This window comes from Zalophus californianus, chromosome 12 (genome assembly GCF_009762305.2).
Source record: "Zalophus californianus isolate mZalCal1 chromosome 12, mZalCal1.pri.v2, whole genome shotgun sequence".
Lineage (NCBI taxonomy): Eukaryota > Metazoa > Chordata > Mammalia > Carnivora > Otariidae > Zalophus > Zalophus californianus.
In genome coordinates, this window is record NC_045606.1 from 99,260,349 (window position 1) to 99,285,336 (window position 24,988).

Below are 24,988 nucleotides of genomic sequence, written 5' to 3' on the forward strand. Positions count from 1 at the left end.
CTAAAATAAATAAATCTTTAAAAAAGAAAAAAAATTGCTTCAGCAATAGACAAAACAGATTAAACTGACATTTAGAAATAAAAGTTTTCAGGGCGCCTGGGTGGCTCAGTCGTTAAGCGTCTGCCTTCGGCTCAGGTCATGATCCCGGGGTCCTGGGATCGAGCCCCACATTGGGCTCCCTGTTCCGTGGGAAGCTGGCTTCTTTCTCCCTCTCCCACTCCCCCTGCTTGTGTTCCCTCTCTCGCTGTCTCTCTCCATCAAATAAATAAATAAAGTCTTAAAATAAAAAATAAAAGTTTTCTTTGAAAATATACTAAATCTATTTTATGAGCTAAATCCTCTCCTTTCGTAGGGTATGTACTCAAGTTTACTGAAATACTGCTGGAGGGAAATGAAAGGCAAAATTACAGCTCAGAAACTAAAACTATGATACACAACTCATGATTCAAAGACGACAAGATACATATTATTCACCACTAGTTGATACAAGCAAAAATGTAGGTAAATCTGATGTCAGATGCTCTTCCCTCCAGGAAGTCAATTTTAAATCTTAAACCTCTGATAAGCCAACATCTAACACAAATTTAATAACACACACTGTGCAAAATTTTAAGAGAAACTCAATTCAGGTAAATACAAGGATCCTTCTTCCAAATGTTCCAGCCAACAAGTACAGGGGACAGGTGACAGGAATCTGCTGTCCCCACAGCCCGCTCCACGTGTTTGGCCACTCAGTTAATCTAGTGCTCAAGGGTATTTTTCAGATAGCATTGGCCCTAAAGTGCAAACCAACAACTCTGTGCTCAAAAAAACAAAACAAAACAAAACAAAACCAATGATGTATTCCTCATACTAGAGGAGAGATGGGCTGGTTTGGGCCTAAAGAGAAATATTTATGATATGGAATCTTCCTAGACTTTTCATGGTAACCCTGCTGACTTACTATTGTTGCCTTGCACACTGTCCTTATGTCCTAGCCCCCAAATAAGATGTTGCCTCTGTATGCTGAAGACAGAAATAAAAACAATAAAAAATAAATTTAAAAAATTTTTAAAGGACTGGGTAGTTCAAACTACTAAACCCAAAGCATTTACAGAACCTCTCAGGATTTCCAGACATCCTACAAGTGACCGTTATCAGCTAGTTTCAGCATTTGAGTTTAGTGCACACAACAGGGGGGTAAACATGTCTGCAAGGGCCATTTCTACAATCTATGGACGCCAACAGAACCCTTCACTAGTGAGACCCTTCAAAACTCCTCCGGCTCATCTCTGCCCTAAAGTTCATTTTCTTGCTAAAAATAGTAATAGTTTAGGGACAAGATGGAAGTTATGAGCTACAAGCGTTTTCATGATTCTCCTATTCGTAAGGTTTATCAAGAATATAAATACACTGCTGAGGTACTGGAAAACTTCAAACCTTTCAGTATTATTTACAATCAATGATATTTTTCAGTATTTGTTTTACCAAATATACTGTCTACTGAATTTCTGATTAGTATAACATCACTTACCACTAATAGTTAAAGCCCTGGGAAGGGCGCCTGGGTGGCTCAGTCGTTAAGAGTCTGCCTTGGGCTCAGGTCATGATCCCAGGGTCCTGGGATCGAGCCTCGCATCGGGCTCCCTGCTCCGCGGGAAGCCTGCTTCTCCCTCTCCCATTCCCCCTGCTTGTGCTCCCTCTCTATGTCTCTCTGTCAAATAAATAAATAAAAGCTTTAAAAAAAAAATAAAAAATAAAGCCCTGGGAAAATCTCTCTTCAGCCTCCAAATACCTATGGAAATGCTATAAAGAATTCACCAACCACAGGGAAACCAGTTATATAATCCCTGCAGTTATCGCTCTGAATTTCCACACTAATATGAAGGCTTTTAGGCAGGAAAAAAGCCTTCATCCCAGCACTTCCATGTGGGAAAGGAGAATGAGAAGGCTAGGATGAGTGCCCAGCATTTGGGACTCTTAAGGCTCTGGGGCTAGGAAAGACAGGGCTCTTTGTTCGATAGTCCAGCTTTAAAAACGCTGATACTGTCTCTAGTGTAGAATGTCTCCTTTTGGAGGGTAAGAAGAACGTCTCACCCTTTCTCTGAATAGTCCTAATGGGTGAAGACTGAGGCAACCAACAGTCTGAAGACATTTTATTTTCCAGACAATGTGAATGTGAGCTACAGCTGGCTGGCTGGTTGCATGCTGTTAGCGGGTAACAAGTGATAAATGGTAAAGAAAACGATTTTATTTCTTTAAATACAAGACTAAATTCTATAAGAAAACTCGGAAAATAACTCTGACCTTGCCAAGCAAATACGTGTAAAGAGAAACTATCTTCATTTACATTACACACGGTACTCCGAATACTACTCCACTTCTGATACTTCTGGCCACCAAATGTGTGGCAACACCAACTAAGTGTCCTACAATGTAACTCTCCTCTGACACTATGTACCTGGACAGAGCATCAGATTCCACAGGTTAAGGGCTCAGTCCCACAAGACTTGTCTCACCCTGCTTTGGATGCCAACTCCAAGTCCAGATTGTCGAGCTCCTTCCCAGCCAACTCCAGACTAGGTCCCCATGAGCCCCTTCTTGGGTTCAATTAATTTGCTAGAACAGCTCACAGAACTCAGGAAAACAGTTTCTTTACTAAATGTGCAGACCGTTAGAAAAGGCGTCAACTGCGGAGCAGCCAGATGGAAGAGATGCTCGGGGTGAGGTACGTGGGAAGGGTACTCTCCGTGGCCGGACCCTTCCCAGCAGCCCCACAGCTCCACCAACCCAGCTCTCCTCCCAGCCCCGTCTCTTTGGGTTTCTATGGAGGCTTCATCACGTAAGCACGATTCAATCTTTGGCTGTTGGGTGACTGAACTCAACCTCCAGACCCACTCCCTCCCCTCCCTCGAGGGGTGGGAAAAAGGGAGGGTCTAAAAGTTTCAATCTTTCTAACCACATGGTTAGCTCCCCCGGCAACCAGTCCCATCTTTAGGTGCTTTCCACAAGTCATCTCATTTGCACAAACTCAGGTACTGTTCAAAGGGGTGTGTTATGAATATCAAGACACCTTTATCGCTCTTATCACTTAGGAAAGTCCAAGGGTTTTGGGGGTTCTGTGCCAGAAACAGGATAAACATATTATAAATCACAATATCCCAATCTGATTGTTTACAAAGTTAGTCAGATACACAATAGTCCTAAAAAGCTTTTAGGTGCTATTATGCCTATAATGCAGAGACATAAAAGAAAACAAAATAGGCTTTTAATCAGCATTAGAGGTTTTATGGATTAATTGATAAAAAGAATTTCAGAGAAATGCATATAATGTAACAACTCAATTAAATGCAAGCTAGGGGAGATCACAATTACCTGTGGTGGTGATGTGAACTCCAGTCCAGTATTTCTCAAACTCTCCAGAGGAAGAGCTCTAAGTGGGTAACAGAAACCAAGCACCCTGAATCCCAGTATTTGAGCTAAAAAGGACCCTAGAGGCAGCAAAAGCCTCTAAGGGACTTGGGTCCTACTGGCTGTGTGAACCTAGGGAAGTTACTTACCTTCATCAAGTTCCTATTTCTTTATCTGCAAAACAGAGATCTCTTTGAAGGCACATGGTAAATCCTCAATAATCACAAGTTGTGTACTTATTCATCTCATTCATTTTGCAATGAAGATGAAATCCACAAAAGCTACTTGCTACGGAAATACAATTAGTTTAGTGGCAGAGTTTAGCCTAGAGCCTAGGCTCTTTGCAAGATACCCAGCTGCCAGTGGAAGGTACCCTTTAAGAATATCTTCTTTGGGGGGGCCTGGGTGGCTCAGTCGTTAAGCGTCCCAGGGTCCTGGGATCGAGCCCCGCATCCGGCTCCCTGCTCAGCAGGAAGCCTGCTTCTCCCTCTCCCACTCCCCCTGCTTGTGCTCCCTCTCTCGCTATGTCTCTCTCTGTCAAATAAATAAATATTTTTAAAAAATTAAAAAAAAGAGTATCTTCTTTAGCGCCTAACTTGAGCACTCTATTTCAGGCAAATATCCTCCAAAGGCAAAATTACTTACAGGCCAAAGTAGGACAGCAACTCATTTCCTTCCTAGCCTGTTCAAGCAACATTTCTACCATTTGAAAGTCCTTGTTGATTACTCTAGAAGGGCATTTCCCAACTTTTTCTGACCCAAAAACACTTCGCATGGTAACATCTCATAGTACCCACCAGGGTTTTTTTTTTTTTTTTTTGGTAACAATTTTGCAAATTTTGTTTGTACTATTAAAGAATTTGAATAGGGAATCATTTCAGATCAATATTTTATAAATAAGGATACTCACATTGCAGCTTTTTCCATCTAATAATATGATAGATCATTATAATGGTAAAAAAAAATTAAAGTTCATCTCAATAGAATCTTCAAAATATTCACAAGACAGATATTTTTCCCATTTAGCAAATAATATATGGCGCTTATTTTTAAATAATTAATATGCATGTATTTTCAACATTTCAAAAATAAAATGTTTTGTTTAGAGACTCCATGTTTATTAAGCACAGGGCAGGTTTCTCAATAAAGAATCGTCAGTTCTATTATTTGCAGGCACAGGGTAGGCACTCATGCATCTACAAATAAAATACAATGACATTTCACTATTAGGCTTTGGCACTGAAAACATACAAAGCTCCTTTAATGGTTGAAACTTTCAATTGTTTAAAGAAAAATCATCTAATTTCTTAAATTTGGGGGGTTTGCTTACAAAGCACTTCTGAGATGGTCTTTAGTATCAAAAACCAAGGCACTAAAACAGACAAAAGAGACATGATGTTTTGTCCTTCTGACACGATTTTAAAACTTAATAGACATTTTGATATATGAATTTAGCTCACATGAATGCAAGTGAGGGATAAAGATCATCCTGAGATAAATTTGCATAATTACTATTTTACACTCCTCACTTTTTTTCCACAGTTTCTCAACCTTTTTGACCTTAGCCAACAGTATATGAGGGGCATAAATTAAAATTTTACAATAGTACCTGACAAGAGGTAGCAAAGCTCACTGGGTGATACACAGTATAGCCATGCAAAACTCACTTGGATAGAACCTCGAAGGCTCCGCTTTAGGGGCAGGGGTGCTATTTAAATAATTCTGTATTGAGTTGTTCCTAAAAAAGCGATCTCCCAAGTTTTCACGGTTGTGGTCCTAAATCCACTTCACAAGAATTTTATTTCTATCCACTGTGTACAAAACCCTTTTCTACCTTCACCATGTAGATAAGTAAAATAAAGCTTAAAATGAAGGGGAGAGGAAAACACAACAGATGTGTTGAGGTATTTCTTTCTATGCAGGAGATAAGGGGTCTAGTTGGGCTGGGAGAGGGCAAGGGTGTTTTGAGCCAAACACGCTAAACAGTATCTTGAGATGCTAAAGTGGTAGGGAAGACATTCCAGAAAGAGAACGGAACACAGACTTTCCATGTGAAACTTCCTGGAAACTGGTAAAAAGACCAATCGAGTTCAATAGGGGAAAGGTATAAGAAAACGAACAGAGATCAGACTAATTAGGAGAGTTCTCTGTAGACGGCCTGGCTTCACGAGTTTCTTGAACTGACAGCCAGAGGAAGACTGAGTTGGGCAACAGCATGATCACAGGCGAGGTGTCTCACACCCAACAGAAACCCAGAGGCTTGCTTTCTCCACCCCCTTAAGGAGGAGGAAGAGTCATGTATTACTTGTATAATGAAGAAAAACCAAAAATTATTGTGAGGATAAATTGGGTACTAAGCAAAAGAACCAAAACTGCAGAAATAAAATAACAGGATGAAGAAATCAAGTACATAACCTCTTAAAAACCATCTGTTTGTATAAAAAAAAAATTTACCTAACTGTCAAAATAGGTAGACCAAGCTTGCAATCTCACCACTTTTATATACCAGATTCTAAGATCAAGGTTACTTTTGATTACTTTTAATATTCTCACTTATCCTTTAACTCTAATAAATGAAAAGGTCTGAATTACCCAAAACTGAAAATTTAAAGAATTACTAATATTATTACTTTGAAAACAGCTTAATTTAAAAATTCCAAAAAAAAAACAGGGGTGCCTGGGTGGCTCAGTCAGTTAAGCATCTGCCTTAGGCTCAGGTCATGATCATGGGGTCCTGGGATCGAGTCCCACATCGGGCTCCCTGCTGGGGGGAGGTGCTCAGCGGGGAGTCTACTTACCCCCTTCTTCTGCCCCTCCCCCCAGTCATGCTCTCTCCCTCTGCTTCTCCCTCTGACCCTCTTCCCTCTCGTGCTATCTCTCATTCTCTCTCAAATAAATAAATAAAATCTTAAAAAAAAAACATTTAAAAAACAAAAATAAATTCCCAAAAAACTTAATAAAAACTTTAAATTAAAAAAAAATCAGGGCACCTGAGTGGCTCAGTTGGTTAAGCGACTGCCTTCGGCTCAGGTCATGATCCTGAAGTCCCGGGATCGAGTCCCACATCGGGCTCCCTGCTCAATGGGGAGCCTGCTTCTCCCTCTGACCCTCTTCCCTCTCATGCTCTCTCTCACTCTCTCTCTCTCTCAAATAAATAAAATCTTTAAAAATAATAATAAAATAAAATAAAAATTCCCAGGCCACACACCTAATACTATTTGTATGCATACTATCTTTTTCACTTCCATGCTTCTGTAAACACATGACACTTTGTTATACTAAGAAACTAAATGGCTCGTGGATTAATAAATTCATTTTCACACAATTTAACTGAATTTAAGCAACTGTCCCTCCCACCTTAACATTACTTAACTTGACCTATACACTGTCATTAATACACAAAATTAAAGCAGGAAAAAGGAGAAAACATATGCAATATATATGACAGAGAATGTGTACCAAGAACATACAAAGACCTCTCACAACTGATTTAGACAAAAAAAACAATTTTTTAAATGGATAAAGGGTTTGATCGAAAAAATGTATACAAATGGCCAATGAAGCACGTGAAAAGATATTCAACATCACTGATCACCTGGGAAATACAAATTTAAACCAAAATGAGATGCTAAACACTCATGAGCCGGCCCAAACTTAAAAGCCTGGCAGCACCAACTGTGAGAGGAGATGGGAGAAACTAACTCCTGCGGAGCAGGAACTGAAATGGCACAAGGACGAGAGAAAACAGTCTGGCAGTTTCTTGTAAAGTTCAATCATCATGTACTCTATGACCCAGCAATCCAACTACAAGGTATTTACCCACCCAAGAGAAATTAAAAGATATGTCCACAAAAGACTTAGACAAAGGCACATAACAGCTTTATTAATAGCCAAAAACTGGAAACAGCCCATGTGTCCATCAACAGGTAAATGAATAAAAAAATAGTATATTCATACAATGAAATACTACTCAGAAATAAGAAGAGATTACTGAAACAAGCAACACAGATAAATCTCAAAAACACACTGGGTGAAAGAAGCCAGTCACGGAAGAGTATATACTGTGTAATTCCATTTATAGGACATTCTCGAACAAAAACAATCTGATCAGCAGTAGAGAGGGAATGACTGTAAAGAGCATAAAAGAACTCTGAGGACAGCGATGTTACACCTTGACCGAGGTGGTGGGGACACCAATGTATACATTTGGCAAAACTCTTCAGACCAAACTCTTCAAATGTGTGCATCCTACTGTATATAAGTTATATTTCAATAAAGTTGATTTTTAAACTGAAGAATTGATACCTTTCTAGAAAGCAATTTGACGATGTCTATTAAAACTTGAAATGTGCATAATCTTGAAACAGCGATGTCTCCTTATGGAAAGTTGTCCCACAACCGTTCAAAGATATGTAAGGATACTCTATTCTTTTGAGAACCCAATGTCCATCACAGAGAGTTGGTTTACAGTGTGATGACACATTCATGAACTGAAATACTATGTATTCTACTTAACAAAACAGCCTAATAGCTCAGAGCTGGGAGCAGGAAATTGTTTTTATAAAGGGCCACATCTTTAAGTATTTTAGGCTTGGCAGGCTACAACCAGTCTCCTTGCATATTCTTTTTTGGGAGTTTTGTTGTTGTTTTACAACTAAGAAATACTGAAATCATTGGCAGTTCATGGGCCCTACCGAAACAAAACAAAACCCAGGCGGAGAGCGAGAGACCATGGCTTTGAAAACAAAGTGCGCAAATCCAAACCCTTACTCTACCGCTACCTGGCTGTTACCCACTCTCCCCGTCTCTCGTCATTATAGTATCTATATAAATAAATGAAAGCACTAAGCACGGTGCCAAGGACATAGCAAGCACTAAAAAGGTATCAGCTGTTTTTTAATAAAGATGTCTCTGTAGTGACCTAAAAAAATTGTTCTAGAACAAAATAACTTGATCCCATTTTTATAAAATATATGTATAAATGCATATTCATATAAATACACTGAAAAGTTTGAGAAAAATATACACCAAACTGTTAAGGGTAGGGAATGGGATTACACAGATCAAAAAAGCTTTCACTTTGTAAGTCTGAATTGTTTCAGTATTTTAAACTGAACACGAATTACTTGTATTTAATCAATAGACGTTTCTAACATAAAGCATATGTAGCACCATTTTCTTTATTTACAGGTCCTAAGCACATACTTAAACTTTAGAAGTGTTTAGTTCCATTCATGAGAAAGTATATTAATTCTGAAAAACAATACTGGCACAGTAACTAAAAATCTTTCATTAAACAATTTATGCCAGGTATAGTTCTAAGGGTTTCACATGTATTTTCATTCAATCCTCAAGAACCTTATGGTATGAATACGGTCATTATGATCACCAAGTTACAAATAGAGGACTTAGGCATCAAGGATAATTTGCCCAGGGTACAACCTGGCAGCTCAGGAACTGGAGCCCAAGCAAAGTGACTCAAAAGACCACACTTAAAACTCAACTGTATTCCTTCTTAGAGCACACACCATTACAGCTCTGGCTGAGAAAGAAATCTTCAGACATCTTTTAGTTTGCCTAGGGCATCAGACCATCCCTCCCATAATAAAACTACAAATTACCTACTTTTAAATATAACTTTCTGACTGAGTCACATAAACTCTTCTTGGGACCAACATATCATTAATCAACCAACCAGCAGAGAACAAGGAATAGATAATATGGAGTCAAACAATTCAAATTTGGATCCTGATTACAAATTCCTAGCTGGATAATCCTAGACAAATTCTTAAACCCTTTAGACCAAGGTTTCCTTAATCTGTAAAGGTTTGCAAAGTGTGATCATATAACTTAAAGTTTTTTTCATTGTAAAATATACATAAAATGTAACCCTGTAACAATTTTAAGGGTATAACTCAGTAGCATTAAGCACATTCAAAATGTGGCTCAGCCATCACCACGACCCATGCCCAGAATTTTTCATCATCCCAAACAGAAACTCTGTGTACCCATTAAACACTAATTCCCCACTCCCCTCAGCCCCTGGAAACATCCATTCTACTATCTCTGTGAGTTTGCCTACTCTCAGTATCTCCTATAAATGGAATCATACAATTTTCTCCTTTTGTGTCTGGCTTACTTCACTTAGCATAATGTTTTCAAGGTTCATCCATATTATAGCACATATCAAAATTTCATTCTTTTAATGGCTGAATAATACTCCATTGTATGTGTACACCATGCTTTGTTCATCCATTCATCTGTTGATGGATGAAGGATGGTTTTAACAATAATTAGAAATAAAGCATCTGGGGCGCCTGGGTGGCTCAGTCGGTTATGCATCTGCCTTCGGCTCAGGTCATGATCTCAGGGTCCTGGGATCGAGCCCTGAGCATCAGGCTCCCTCTAGGTGGGGAGTCTGCCCCTCCCTCTGCTCATGTTCTCTCTCTTTCAAATAAATAAATAAAATCTTAAAAAAATAAAACATCAATGTAAATATTACCACAATAAGAAACAAACCAAACAAATGAATAAAGCATCTGGCAAATAGGTGCTTTACTGCCTTTTTTTTCTTTGTGTTTGTCATATTTTTGTACCACACAGTACAGTGGCAAGATATGGAACCATCTTAGGTTTCTATCAGCTATTCCTTTTGAGATGTTACTGGACTTGCTAATCTACACTTACCATATTTTAAAAGGATGAAGAGCATCCCAATAAATGATCTATAATTACACTGGCACTACTTCCTTCAGTTTGAGCTTCAAAACCTACTTCAAATTATTCCAATAAAGAACTCATCAATTTTAACTAGACACCTTTCAATTAAAAGATTTACTACTGTCTCCCAACACTTTCCCTTTTATTTTTGGACAAGGACCATCAATACTGACATCAAATCAAATTAAGCAGATACTATATGCAAGGTATCCAGATGATTCATCAGGCTTCTCTAGCTGCCTGAATACCAAACATGAATACCAATGGAATACCTGAAGGATATACAGTTTTCACTAGTTATAATACTAGGAGAAACCTTGGAAGTGAACCACCTTGACGACTGTTTTTCTTTAGGATCGCCTCTCAAAGGAGAAAAACACCTTCCAAAGTTCCTCACAACATAAATATTAATATACCCTGTACGCTTTGCTAAGTTCCTTTGTCAATTATCTCCCTATATTTTTCATATTTCATTCAACTATTAGACCCTCTAATTCTCTAGCAACTACTAGGTATACAAAGAAAAACAAGACAGAGCCTCTGCCTCAAAGCACTTAAGAGTGTAGTGAAGGAGCCAGATGCGTAAACAAGTGATTACAATACAATTTGATACATGCTATAATAAAAGTATGAACAAAGTCCTGTGGAACACAAGAGTGCCTGGAAATTCAGGGCAGGCCTCTAGAAGGTAAAGGTATCATCTGATTGTGAACCTTTCTCTGAATTTAATGAGCTGTTCATCTCCACTCATGTCCTCCTCCAAACTAAAAATTTCACCTGTATACAGAACCCTCCATAATGCACAGAAAATGTTTTCCTCTTTGTACGGACAGAAACCCTTCAAGGCAAATCCATAAATCACTTCTAATTGGCCCCTGAATACATTAGACCACTGGGGTAACTTCCCTTGTCAGCTTTTAAAAAAGCAGATCAACTTTCTTAAATCACTATTTAGGCCAAAACAGAAATTAATTCACATTCCTTGAGCATGCCAGCTCAAGGGATGGAAGATACTCTAGAAAAACCTCACTGTGACCTGGAGAAATCTGCTTAAAATTTTTAAATGGCCAATACAATTGGGCGCCTGGGTGGCTCAGTTGGTTGGGTGACTGCCTTCGGCTCAGGTCATGATCCTGGAGTCCCGGGATCGAGTCCCGCATCGGGCTCCCTGCTCAGCAGGGAGTCGGCTTCTCCCTCTGACCCTCTTCCCTCTCGTGCTATCTCTCAGTCTCTCTCAAATAAATAAATAAAATCTTTAAAAAAAAATAAAATAAAATAAATGGCCAATACAATTACTAATATATAGGTATGCAAGGCAAAGGTGGTATAAAAGTATTAGAACTTTTTTTTTGCCTAAATCAACAAGTGTTTTTTTAATCACCACTTAAAACTGACTTGTATATACTCAGAATTCAACCAGAAAAAAATTAAAACAAAAATTTTAAGCCAACTCCCCAAAAGGCTTCTTAGAAAATCTTGTGGCAAAGGACAGTAATTATCAATCACAAAATCCACAAGGGAAAAACTAGAATTTCTTATTCTAAAAGATCCAAATTTCTGCCAAAATTTACAGAACTCATCTCCTAACAGTGGGCAAGAACTACCAGGACTTTTCAATATACAGCTATCAGTAACTAAATGTAAACGTTATTTAACAATCCAAACCCTTAGGGCAGCACCTGGGATGTCTGTTCAACGGTGTCTAACACTCTGCAAAATACACCTAATAAAGACTTTTACACTGGATTTCTTTGTCTCCATTTTTATGAAACCGTAAGACAGCAGATACACATTAGCTCTTTATCAGATAGAACGCAAATCAGAAGAGTGCCTGTGTGTTTCTAAATTCCTTTTCTTTGAATATATTCACTTTCCACAAAAATCAGAACTGAAGATGCTAAGTGTTTCCAAGAGTTTAAACATTACGTACCCTAATCCACCTCCAGAGAGACAGGAACCCTTCTATCTAGGACTAGAATCCCATCCATCCCCAACTCAGAGACTATGAACATTAAAATACTTCTTAAGCATTTTCATTTTCTTGCAAGGAAAATTATCAATAAACTGGTCAGGTTTTGAAGACTTGTTCACTTTACTCCTAAATGTGAAGTAGTTCCCAATGCTCATGAACGAAGAGTAATGGAAAATAAACTCTAAAACTTACCATAAAAGTATAGATTATATTCAACTGTACCATTAGTTTTATAAAGGTTTTTTCAATGTTTTATGTAAATTTAAAACACCATACAATTAAACTGATGAGTTTCGAAACCAAGAGTAAACCTTGTAATAAAATCTATTTAAATTCCAAAGGCAGATTTTTATTTCCAAATGAATTTTAAGTTTAACAGATCCTGTGTAATAAACAAAGTTTAGCTTAACTGTGGACAGCACACATTCAATTTCTTAGGCAACAAACATTTCTGCATCCAGTCTTTTCTGACTCCCCAAAGCTATTGTTCACGGAAAATTAAGACCAATCAATAAGCAACAGCTAACCATATAATCTAAACAGACATTTGTCGTAAGCACTTTATTTTGGTCAACTATTTCTACCATCTCATCCTCATTCAACCCCTAGGGATTTGGGGGAGTAATCGCTTACTAAATGACAGATGATTTCGTTAGCACCTGTCGCCATTCTCAGACGCATCACACAAGTTGGCCAAAACAGCTTGTAATTTTTGTTAAGATTTTGATTCTTTGGAAAGTGGGAACTCACTACGCGCGAGTTCACCAAGTTTTCCAAAATACCGTGCTCCTCAATTCCTCCCATTTTCCAAAAGCAACCCCGTGGCACAGACTTTTTGGTGGTTGAAAGGGGGTACACAATGACGCGGGAACTCGACGGAAAGCCTTCCAAACGAACAAAACCAAGAAGGGGGAGAACAGCTCGACCCTGCCCGAAAACTTAACAGAAAGGAGGACGAGAAGGCGAAGGCAGCCCGACACTGCCTCGTCCGAGCCGCTGGAGCCGCGAGGTTCCCGGCCGCTGAGGGGGAAACGTCAGATGCGCGGCCACTCGGAGTCCCGTCTCCGCACGCCGTCCCGGCCGCCGCGGCCCCGCCGAGCCTGCGCGCGCGTGGGGAGGGGGCGTGGGGCCGAGCCCGCCCACCCGCGGCCGCGGCCCGGGCTCCCCACGCCCCTCTCCCGCCTGCTGTCAGGCCCGGTGTCACTGCCCCTTCCTCGCGCCGAGCTCCCCCGAGACACAGTCCGTCCTTTGTCTGAGTGTGCACTCGGCGGCGAGGTCCCACCAACTTGTGTGCGTCCCGTCCCACCCGGGCGCTCCCGCCGCGGCGCTCCACACAAAGGAGACTTCGGTTCGGGCGGCCAGCCCGCCCGGGGCACCGGAGCGCCCCCAGCCCAGCCCCGGCGCCTCCGGAGGGGCGGGCACGCGAGAGGACCCCTCCGCGAGCCCCCCGCGGATACCCGCCCCTGCTCCCGCCTCGGGTGTCTGGGGGTCCGACACTGACCGCCCGCGGGGGCGCGCGGGTCAGCCGCGACCCACGGCCCCCTGCCGAGGGGTTTCCTCTCACCCAGCCTGCAAAAGCGGCGCCCGGGAGTGCCGGCTCTGGGCGACACCCGGACGGGCAACGCGGCGGCGGGGATGTCCCGGCGCCGCCGCCGCCGCCGCCGCCGCCTCCGCCCCTCGCCGGGCTCCACAGCCCCGCCGGCCGGTCGGCCCGACAGCGGCGCGTTACCTGCGCCCCGCGCCCCAGCCCGCGCCGCTCCCGCGCGCCGCTCCCGCGCGCCGCCACCGCCGCCGCCGCCGCCGCCGCCGCCGCCGGGGCCCCACCGCCTTCTGCGTCCCAGTGGGTGTCGGACGCTCCCGGACCGAGCGCCAAACCCGGCAACCCAATCGCCATCGCTTTTATTTGGCCCCCCCAGTCCAACCAAGCGCCGCCCCGATTGGCGGGACGCGAGGCGGGCTCCCGTCCAATCACAGGGCCCGCCGGGCTCGGAGGCGCCGAGCCAGCCCCACGCAGAGGCGCCCGCGGGACTCGGCCGTGCCGGGCGGGCGGCGCGTGCGCGCGGGCGCGGGCAGGCGCTAAGGGACGCGGCCGCGGAGTGGAAGCGCCGCGCTGTTTCTTTGTTCTTTCGCTGAGCGCACGGCGCCTCTCAGGAAGGCGGCGGGCAGGCGTGCAGGCAGGCGGGCGGGGACGCGGGGCCTCTGGAGCCGGGGCGGCGGGCGGGGGGCGGGCTGGGTGGGGTGGCGGGAACCGGCCGGAGGGCGGGACGGCGCGCTCGCGGCGCTTGGCGGGAACGGCCGCTTCGGAGTTCCCGGGCCGGAGAGGCGGGGCGGGGCCGAAAGCCAAGTTTGAACCAGTTCAAAAACTCGGGGGTGGTAACGGTTTCAACTGCCGCGCTCTTTTCCCCGCGCGCGGAGCGGGGGCCGGCCGGCCGGCGGGCGCGCTAGAGGCTCTGCACGCGGGTGGGGGGCCGCGACCCTCCCGCGCTCCGGTGCGGCCGGCGCGCCACCCCAGCCGAGCGGAGCGTCTTCGCCGCGACTCCTATCTGCTCGATCCCCCACGGCCCGCGGGACTGTAGCTGGTGGAGTCCGCAGTGCCCGTCGCCTTAGAGACCTGGGCGAGAGCGACGTTGCGATCACTTCAGATTCCTCGCTCGAGACGCCTTGTTCAGACCTTTCCAGTGCACGTGTCAACGTGAAAAATCATTTATCAAGGATGAGTGTGGGTTCACTTGCCTCATGCTAATGCCTCTGGAAAATGTTAGGATAATTGCAACATTTCTCAATTAAAAGGTGATCTTGAACTAAACCTGTCTCAATCCAGAGGAATTAGGAATAGTCTGTTTAGGACACAATCTCCCTTTTGGGTTTATCTGTCAATGAAGTTAAGATTAGTCCGACTTTATTTTTAGTAGGATGCAGTTTTAGGGCAAAATAATCACTCGTGTGACCTGGGATTCCATGTTGAGAGTTCAGACAGGATCAGCTATGAACTGCTGAGTTAAAAGCTAAAGAAACCGTGTTATGTTTTCTAACTGACAAAGACTTTTTAACGACTATAATTCTTCGTTTAATGATTTAACCCATCATTTTCCCACCTTGGCTAAATCACCATCCTGTTCCTCACGTACATCCTGAACCAATTCAATGTTAGAATTACATGTGGAGGGAAGCCACAGAGAAAAGATGCTCCCACCACCCCCCCTTCAAAAAAAGAAATCTCAGAAAAGGAAATTTTAGTTGGACCCTGAAGAAAGCAAAAGATCTAGATTGAGGAGGCAGTGAGGGCACTGGAGATGGGAATGAACGTCTCGCAGAATAAAAGCTGAGAGCTCCCAACTGGGAGAGTAAGAAAGCAGAGTAGAGTTAAGTGGGGCTGTATTAAATATGTTTATAATATGATACATATTTAAGTTAGAATATGCAGGCTGACGAACCAGGAAGTGTGGACGCCAGTGGGTCACAATATTATCTTAGTTCAGTGCTGACATTATTCAGTTAAGCAAGACGTTAGGTCACAGTGATGGCAGGAGAAAGGGATAATTTAAAACTACTGCCAAAGGATTTCATTCTATATGGAGCACACAGTGTGCTGTAACTCTATTTTGTATATTGACAAATACAGGAAAGTTGGGAGTATTTTGCTTTCAATACTAAGAATAATTTTCTGAAGATTCCAAGCAGGGAAAGCAAGAAAATGGGGGGAGGGGTGAATGCTAGTCACCATGGGGGCCTAAAGAAGCAGAAAGCCAGGCTGAGCACGAGGTGAATGTGAAGGGTGAGAGTCACCAAGCTTTTTCATGTCTGTTGCTGAAGATGCTCTGATCACAGCTGTGCTATTGGCAGGTCCGTCCGTCCTCTGTTAAAGGCAGACATGCACTATTTCAGTTGCAGGAAGAAACCAGAAATGGGGAGTTAAGCTCAGAAGTCAGAATGTACCTCTACCTTAGTCGAAGTTATGCTCCCAGGGCCTAGACTGCTGGCACACAATTTATTCTCGGGTTTTTTTTCCTGGGGGAACAGGAGAAGGTCAAGTGCAAAGTTAAGGCTATTAGCATCACAGAGCATTCCTTTCAACCCCATGAATGGGATTTACTTCTCACACATCTCATTTATTCACTCAGCATTCAACAAGTATTTATGGAGGGCTTACTAGTTGAAAGACACCCTTCTGGGACTAGGAATACAATGTGAGCAAAATAGAAATTCCTGCCTTGGTGAAGCTGATATTCTAGTGAAGAGAAAAAGTAAACGACAGGGCATATGAGGTGGTGGTAAATAACATGGAGAAGGAATTGGGATGAAGGGAAGGAATTGAGTGCAAATGGAACAATTTTAAAATAGTTTGGTCGGGAAGACCTCCTCTCTGAGAAGGGGACATTTGAAGAAAAACTTGACAGAGTAAGTGGTGAGTGGCTGGCCCTACAGGCCAGCCTGATTGTGTGTTTGGGAACTGGAAAGGAGGGGGAACAGGAAAGGAGGCCGAAGAGATGAGGGGGCACAGACAGACCCTTAAGGGCCTGGTGGGCCATTGTTAGGACTTTACTTTTTACTTAAGGGAGAGGATCTTGAGCAGAAAGGTGACTCTGAGCCTTTAAAACAAGATCATTTTAGCTGCTGTGTGGAGAGTAGCCGGAGTAGTCCCCTGGCAGGGACCAGACCAGAGGAGGAGTTACGAATCTCGTGTCACAATCCAGGCAAGAAGTGACCGTGGCGGGAAGCCCGAGCGGTAGCAGTGGAACCGGTAGGAAAACATTAGGTTCTGGATATATTTTGAAGGAATAAGCAGTAGGATTTGCTGACAGATTGGATATAGGATGCAAAAAAGAGGTTGAAAACAAGCCTGTGGATGAGCGAGTGAGTCATAATTGAGTTGGACGCTGCGGGAGCAGTAGAGGCAGGAGGGGTTATGGGGATGGAGGTTTGGAGATCAGAGTTTGGTTTGGGACATAGTGAGTTTGAGATGCCTATTTTCAACCAAGTAGAGATGTCAAGTCATAGCCCCTGGGCACAGGGGTATGTAAGCACCTGCTCCGGGGGTCCCCAACAGACCAGATTCAGCTACTCACCACTGACAATCCAAAGGCAGAGAGAGGAGAGTGCTCAAACAAGAAAAATTTATTTCAGTGAGGCCAGTGATGGGGGAAACAAAGGCAGAAGGAAAATTACTGAATTTCCTTACTACCTGCAGCCTCTAGGGACTCAACTGCCTTGATACTAATACTTTGCTAAGGGCAAAAGCCAACCTTAGCCCAACCCCCAGGATTCTGTTAAGTCTACTTTAAAGATTTTTTTTTTTTTTTTATTTCACAGCGAGCGAGCGCAGGAACACAAGCAAGGGGGAGTGGGAGAGGGAGAAGAAGACTCCCCGCTGAGCAGGGAGGCCGATACGGGGCTCGATCCCAGGACCCAGGGAGCATGACCTGAGCCGAAGGCAGACGCCTAACAACTAAGCCACCCAGGCGCCCCGTGAGTCTACTTTAACATATAAAAATTCCTTTAGAAATTTCCTTTATCTCTAAACCCCCCAAGATACGTATTGGCCATCAACCCCCAAGCATATGGCCCACCGATATACATCTGAAGGGTCTCATGACTAAGGTTTTATTGGACGATAATTAATGACCTTTTCCCAACAATAGCTAGCCCCTTCAAGGTCCTGGAAACCTTGCTTCCAGAATTCCTTAGACACAACGCTGTCCCTGACCCCCTCCCAACTTGAGAGTATATATTGGGCCGCTCCTCATGACCCCGGTGCAGCTCTTTCTGCCCACGGGTCCTGTCCCCCAGGCTTCAGTAAAACCCTTTTTGCACCAAAGACGTCTCAAGAATTCTTTCTTGGCTGTCGGCTTCGAACCCCAACATCTTTCCTACTCAGCCAGCACTGGGAAGACAGTGAATGGACTGACACCTCAAAGACAGTCTCCAAAGTGCTGAAAACATTTCTGGGTGTGTATAAGGAGAATATGGGACAAAGGTCAGTGAGTACAGGCAGGTGGGCAGGAAAGGTCAGGTCATTATTGTCTTGGGGTCAATCACAGGGTGGGGTCTTGCTGGCCCAGGGGCTAGAGGGGATAGTTTCAGTTCCCATCAGGAGATGCTTTGCCTGCAGGGTCTTGCCTGAGATAAGAGATAAACTGGAAAGAAGAACTTAATTAGGAAGTGTGAGATCAAAATGGAGGTAGTAAAGTCCTCTTTCAAAGTAGATGGTAAATTTGTTTTTTTTTTAAGATTTTATTTATTTGACAGAGAGAGAGACAGCGAGAGAGGGAACACAAGCAGGGGGAGTGGGAGAGGGAGAAGCAGGCCTCCCACTGAGCAGGGAGCCCGATGCGGGGCTCAGTCCCAGGACCCTGGGATCATGACCTGAGCTAAAGGCAGATGCTTAACAACTGAGCCACCCAGGTGCCTGGTGGTAAGTTTTTGTTGGGAGGAAAACTGTACAATTTAGGCCCTAGTTATCAGGGCCTGCAAATTAATTGACAACAGATTAACAGGAGAAAAGTTTATTATGCATGCAGGAGTTTCTGTAGAGAGAGTAACTCCCTGAACAGCTAGAGGTAAAGGTTTATATAACCTGCCTTAATAAAGGGGGAGAGGAGAAAAAGGGGCTTAAGCCTCCAAATGCTGGAAGGTTCTGATAGACTTGTTTAAACAATTGTTTTTGGAATGTCCCAAAGCCCAAGGTACCCCAGGCCAGTCAGCTCCCAGACTGGGTTCTTGGGACGGATTAGCCCAACTCCTAGGGCTCTGTTTTGTCAGATTAGGGAAATTCTGATAAGTTCTCTTCAGCCTCTGCTGTAGTTCAGATATTTTCACTTTGAAGCCATCTTTAGACCATTTCTGGTATAAAGAAATCCCTCCGTTATACAACTGTGGATTTAGGGGAGAGGTCATGACTAGGAATATCAGTTTAGGGATCATCAGCCTATAAATAGCATTTAAAACCAAGAAAATGCATGTAGATAGAAAAGTTCACGGTACACCAACATGAAAAGGAGACCATGAAGACAGAGGGAGTAACCAGTGAAAGCAGGAAAGAGGGTATCCTGAAGTCAAAGGAAATAGTGTTTTGAGGAGGAGCACGGGTAACATGCTGCTAACAGGTTGAGGTCATTGTCTGAGATGTGGCTCTTGGATGACGCGATCTGGAGGTCATAGTGACCTTGATGAGAGCTTCAGGGGATGCTCGGAGGGGATTCCAGAGTGAATGAGGGAAGGCTGGAGACAGCAGTTACGTATGACTGTCAAGGATTGTGCTAAAAGACAAGACAAGCTAGAGCTGGAAGAGTAAGTGGAATAAAGACAAAGTTCCTAGGATCTTTAAGAGAAGAAACGTACCGCGTTGGTATTCTGGTGAAAGATCCAGTGGAGATGGGAAAATGGATGATTCAGAAAAGAAAGAATATTGCTGGGCAGCATCCTTAAGTGTGTTAGTAGGGGTGGACTCCGGACCCTGAACAGGTGAAGAGGGGTGGGTCCTAGAGCCTGAGTGGAGGACTTGGCCTTTGCCAGGAGCATGAACAGGAGAGTATGTGGGCACAAGGCAGGTACATGGGGAGATTGGGTTGAAGTTTACATGTGATTGCAACAGACACCCACTGGTGACTGAGAATTAGTAACTGAGAATGGGGAAGCAGTTTGTTAAGGTGAAAAATGACATTGTGACATTGCATGCGTATCAGCTCATTCTTCTTGATCATTTGAAAATAATTAGTCCTAACAGGTGTAAAAAAAAACTGATGACTTTGGTTTTAGGCATATAGAGTACAGAGCAAAAGTAAAAAATGTAAGAAGAACAAATGGAGAGCCATGGGATATAAATTTGGGTAAGAGATGTGAGCTCGTCGACAGAGGAGTATCAGTTGAAGGTCTGAGGAGAGATGACCTCTCCTAAAGAACAAGAATGGCATTACACTGCAGACTGGACAACAGCCCAGGCTGGGCAGGGGAAGATGTGGCATACAGAGAAATCTTAATTTAAAAATAAAAATTTTGTAAGATAATTTGATCATGATTTAAATTAGCCTGACCCTTTTAAGAGTAAGGTGGAAAGAGTCACCTCCAAAAAGCCAAAGGGAGGTATGATAAGCAGTCTCAAAAACACTCCCAATTATCACTGCCTGCTGTGCAACAAGAGGGTGATACTCACCCCCTGTGCAGTCCACTCCCCTTGGGTGTGGGCGGGACCGTGGTCTGCCTTTAACCAATAGAATGCGGCCAGAGGAGTGATGGAATGTCATTTGGACGGACTCACACCTCTTTTTCCCTCTTTCTCTCCATCTCTGTCTCTCCATGTCTCTCTCATCTCTTCCTCTGGATGAAATAAGCTGTCATTTCAGTTTTACCTCATACTTCCACCACCCTAAATTCCAGCCATATTGTGCTACTCGCTTTCCTGAACACAAACTCACCATGTAATTTTAAGACTTTTAAAGAGAAATTTGATAAAGTCAAATGAATAGATTATAACAGATTTAATGATTATAACAAGATGAATTATATAAAGATTAATTATAAAGTTAGCAAGGTCACTGGATACAAAGCTAGTTTACAAAAATCAATTTCTAGATGCCAGCAATAAACACAAAGGAAATAAACGTTTAAAGTGAAATCACTTAGGGGGGGCACCTGGGTGGCTCAGTCAGTTAAGCGTCTGCCTTCGGCTGAGCCCCGCTTCGGGCTCCTTGCTCAGCAGGGAGTCTGCTTGGGATTCTCTCTCCCTTTCCCTCTGCCCCCCGCCCAGCTTCTGCTCTCTCTCAAATAAATAAAATCGTTTTTTTTAAGTGAAATCGTTTACCTTTTAAAAGCCATCAAGTACCTAGTAATGAATCTGATGAAAAATGACTAGGCAAGACCTATATGCTGAATATTATAAAACAATACTGAGGAAAACTAAAAGGAGACAAGTGGAGAGAATGTCATTTTTATGATTTAAAAGATGCATAGATTCAACACAATGCCAATCAAAATGCCAGCAGGGTTTATGGGTGCATGTGTGCTATGTGTGCATATGTGTGTGTGCGTGTGTAAACTGACAAGTTGATTCTAAAATACACGTGAAACACAAAAGGCCAAGAAGAGCCAAGACAATCTTGAAGAGTGAAGATGGAAGGCAGTGCTACCACATATCAAACCAAGCTTTTTAAAGTGATAGTAATTAAGACCGTGATACTGGCACAAACATGGACATATAGGGCAATGGGAGACAGAATCCAACAGACCCACACCTCTATGGTTACCTGACTGATGACAGAGGTGACCTGGCAGTGCAGTGGGGAAAGGACAGTCTTCGCAATAATCAGTACTAGGTATCGTTTTGGGGAAAAAATCTTGGCCTCTACCTCACACCAGATGGATTACTGATCTAAATGTGTAAGAAAACATAGAGAAACATCTTTATGATCTTGGAGTAGGCAAAAAGTGCTTAAACAAGACACAAAAAGTATTCACCAGAAGGGGAAAAAATGATACATTGAACTAAATTAAAATTAGGAACTTCTGTTCTTCAAAAGACACCATGAAACACTGAAAAGGCAGGCCAAAGATTAGAAGAAATCCACTATACTCCCATCTGACAAAAGAACGGTATCATATAAAGAGGTCCCACAAAACAATGTCTTAAAAAGCCAAGATATTAGGAAATGACCAAAAAAACACCAACACAAAACCTGAAATGGGCACCCTAAAAGAGTAGATACACAGAAGTCCAGTAAACATATAAAAAGTTACTAAATTTCACTAGTTATCCAAGAAATGCAAATAAAACTTTAATAAATACCACTACATACCTACTAGAACAGCTAAAACAAAACATACAGAAGATATCAAGTGTTGACAAAGATATGGAACGACCAAAATGCTTACCACACTGCCAACAGGAGAGTTGGTTCACAAACTGGATCCTGTACTCAGAGGGTAGGGAGAGACCAAAGAAAGAAGCAGACCAGTCGTGATTGGTGGGTGGCAGTTCTAATAAACAAGGGAATTTACCTATGAGGCTCGTCTTGAATGGCCATAGATCTCTGCATCCCCTTGCCAGAATCTTAAAAGTTCATGTAGAGGCCTTCATGGGATTCAGCACCGGTGCTGTCCAGATGGTCTTCATAACACCCTACTCTCTCAAGGCTGCGTCCTCAGAACAGCCCCCACTGTGGGAACAATGGGCGGAGCATCAACTCCAAGGACAGGGGAGGGATGGAGGAGCCTCCCAGCTGCGCCGGTTCAGCTCTCAAGTCAGCCACAGTCACGTCCTCTTGATTACCTCCTCAAAGAAGGAGTAAAACTTGGTACAACCACTTTGGAAGATTGAGAAGAGATAAACTTGAACAAATATTAAATACTCTATAGCCTAACAATTCTTCTAGGTATAGATCTAGCAGTTACATATATATGGATGTGGGTAGGTATATGTGCATATTTACCAAAAGACACATACCCAAATGTTCTTTTTTTTTTTAAAGATTTTATGTATTTATTTGACAGAGAGAGACACAGCGAGAGAGGGAACACAAGCAGGGGGAGTGGGAGAGGGAGAAGCAGGCTCCCCGCTCCGATGTGGGGCTCGATCCCAGGACCCTGGGATCATGACCTGAGCCAAAGGCAGAGGCTTAAAGACTGAGCCACCCAGGCGCCCCACATACCCAAATGTTCTTAAGAGCACTATTCGTAATGGCCACAAACTGGAAGCTATCCAAATGCCCATCAACAGTAGAATGAATAAATTGTGGTAAATTTACATAATGGGATGTCCTACAACAATGCAAATGAACAGTCTACAGCTACCTGCAACAATATGAATAAATCTGATCGACATAATATTGAGTGAAAGAAATCAGATAAGAAATAATATGTATCATGATTTCATTATTATTTAAAGTCCCTTAACAGGGCGCCTGGGTGGCTCAGTAGGTTGAGTGCCTGCCTTCTGCTTGGGTCTTGATCTCAAGGTCCTGGGATTGAGCCCAAACTCCCTGCTCAGCAGGGAGTCTGCTTTTCCCTCTGCCTCTTCCCCCTGCCCATGCTCACTCACGCACACACACACTCTCTCTCTCTCTCTCTCTCTCCCCCTCCCTCTCAAATTTTAAAATCTTTTTAAAAAAATAGTTCATCAGGAAAGAAGAGATATATTCAGAATATATAAACAACTCTAACAACTCAACACTAAAAAGACAAATATTCCATTAGAAATGGGTGAAGAATTTGAATAGATATTTCCCCAAAGAAGATATGTGAATGGCTAATAAGCACATGAAAAGATGCTTACCATCATTAGTCATTAAGGAAATGCAAATCAAAATCAAAAGGAGGTACCACTTCATGCCCTCTAGGATGGCTATAATCAAAAAGACAGCCAATAACAAATGTTAGCAAGGATGGAGAGAAATTGGAATACTCATACATTATAGGTGAAGAGTCAAAAGGTGTAGCCACCATGGAAAACAGTCTGGCGGTTATGGAAAATGTTAGGCAGAGTTACCATATGAACCAGCAGTTATACTCCTAGGAATATATCCAAGAGAAATGAAAACATATCAACACAAAAACTTGTACGTGAACATTCATAGCAGCAACATTCACAATACTGAATAGTGAAAATAAGCCAAAAGGTGAAGACAACCCAAATGTCCATCAACTGATGAATGAAAAACAGAATGTGATAGATGCATAGAGTCGAATAGTACTCAGCAACGAATAAGAGCATGGTTTTAATACATGCTACAACATGGATGAACCTCAAAAACATCATGGTAAGGGAAAGGAGCTAGACAGAAAAGGCCACATTGTATGGTGCCAGTTACGTGAAATGTCTAGAAGGTATGAATCTGTAGACACAGAGAGTAAATCAGCCATCGCCTGGGAGGAAGGAGGAGTGACCACTCTACAGGGTCTTTTGGGGGATGATAAAGATGTTCTGAGGTTAGATTATGGGGATGGTTGTACACTAAAAACCACTGGATAGCACCATTTTATTTTATTTTTTTAAAGACTTTATTTATTTATTTGACAGAGAGAGACACAGCGAGAGAGGGAACACAAGCCGGGGGAGTGGGAGAGGGAGAAGCAGGCTTCCCGCGGAGCAGGGAGCCCGATGCAGGGCTCGATCCCAGGACCCTGGGATCATGACCTGAGCCGAAGGCAGACGCTTAACCGACTGAGCCACCCAGGCGCCCCTGGATAGCACCATTTAAAAGCAAGAATTTTAGAATATACAAATTCTATATAAATTCCTTTATTTTTTAAAAAAGGAAGGGGTGTGGGCGCCTGGGTGGCTCAGATGGTTAAGCGTCTGCCTTCGGCTCAGGTCATGGTCCCGGGGTCCTGGGATCGAGTCCCACATTGGGCTCCCTGCTCCTTGGGAGCCTGCTTCTCCCTCTGCTTCTCTCTCTCTCTCTCTCTCTCTCTCTCTCCCCCCTCTGTCTCTCATGAATAAATAAATAAAATCTTTAAAAAAAAAAAAAAGAATCAATGAACCAACCCACTCAACTTTAAAAAAAAATAAAAAAATAAAAATAAAAAAGGAAGGGGTGATCACCAGAGAATGAAGCTAGGCAAACTTGTTTAGACATCTTTTCTGCCAAAAGATCCTACTTCCAGAAAAATAATATTTGTTCATAAGGAAAGTTTAAGACAGCTTATTTAGGGATAAAATAAACCCTCCATGCATTAAAAGAAGACTTCTGAGCCATCGATGAAAGCCTCAGGAAAAGCACTTAGAAAGGCAGTTGTTTGAAAATGAGGTCTTAGGACCTAAAAGGCAACAAAACAGCATTTGTCTTACCACCAAACTTAGAAGCAAAACCTAATACAATTTCTGAGATGAAAATCGGTTCAGAGATAATCTTTGCATAATTCAAGAATGTAAACTCTTTTATCACAAAACTCTTTATCCTTGTTTTAGGTGGTTCA

At 43.0% G+C, this 24,988-nt stretch overlaps 1 protein-coding gene across 6 annotated transcripts in view; it reads right to left on the reverse strand.

The window, feature by feature from the left end:
- The window catches only part of EZH2 (enhancer of zeste 2 polycomb repressive complex 2 subunit), a 65,635-nt gene extending 51,755 nt beyond the window's left edge, over positions 1-13,880 (reverse strand). For 5 of the 6 annotated variants that reach the window (XM_027574006.2, XM_027574004.2, XM_027574002.2 and 2 more), the window contains exon 1: positions 13,812-13,880. The gene's annotated coding sequence lies outside the window, so the exon portion shown is untranslated. Of the gene's footprint in view, positions 1-13,646; positions 13,667-13,811 lie in introns of those variants that run through there. The other variant, XM_027573998.1, reaches the window with a different exon arrangement.
- Positions 13,881-24,988: the final 11,108 nt, after the last annotated feature.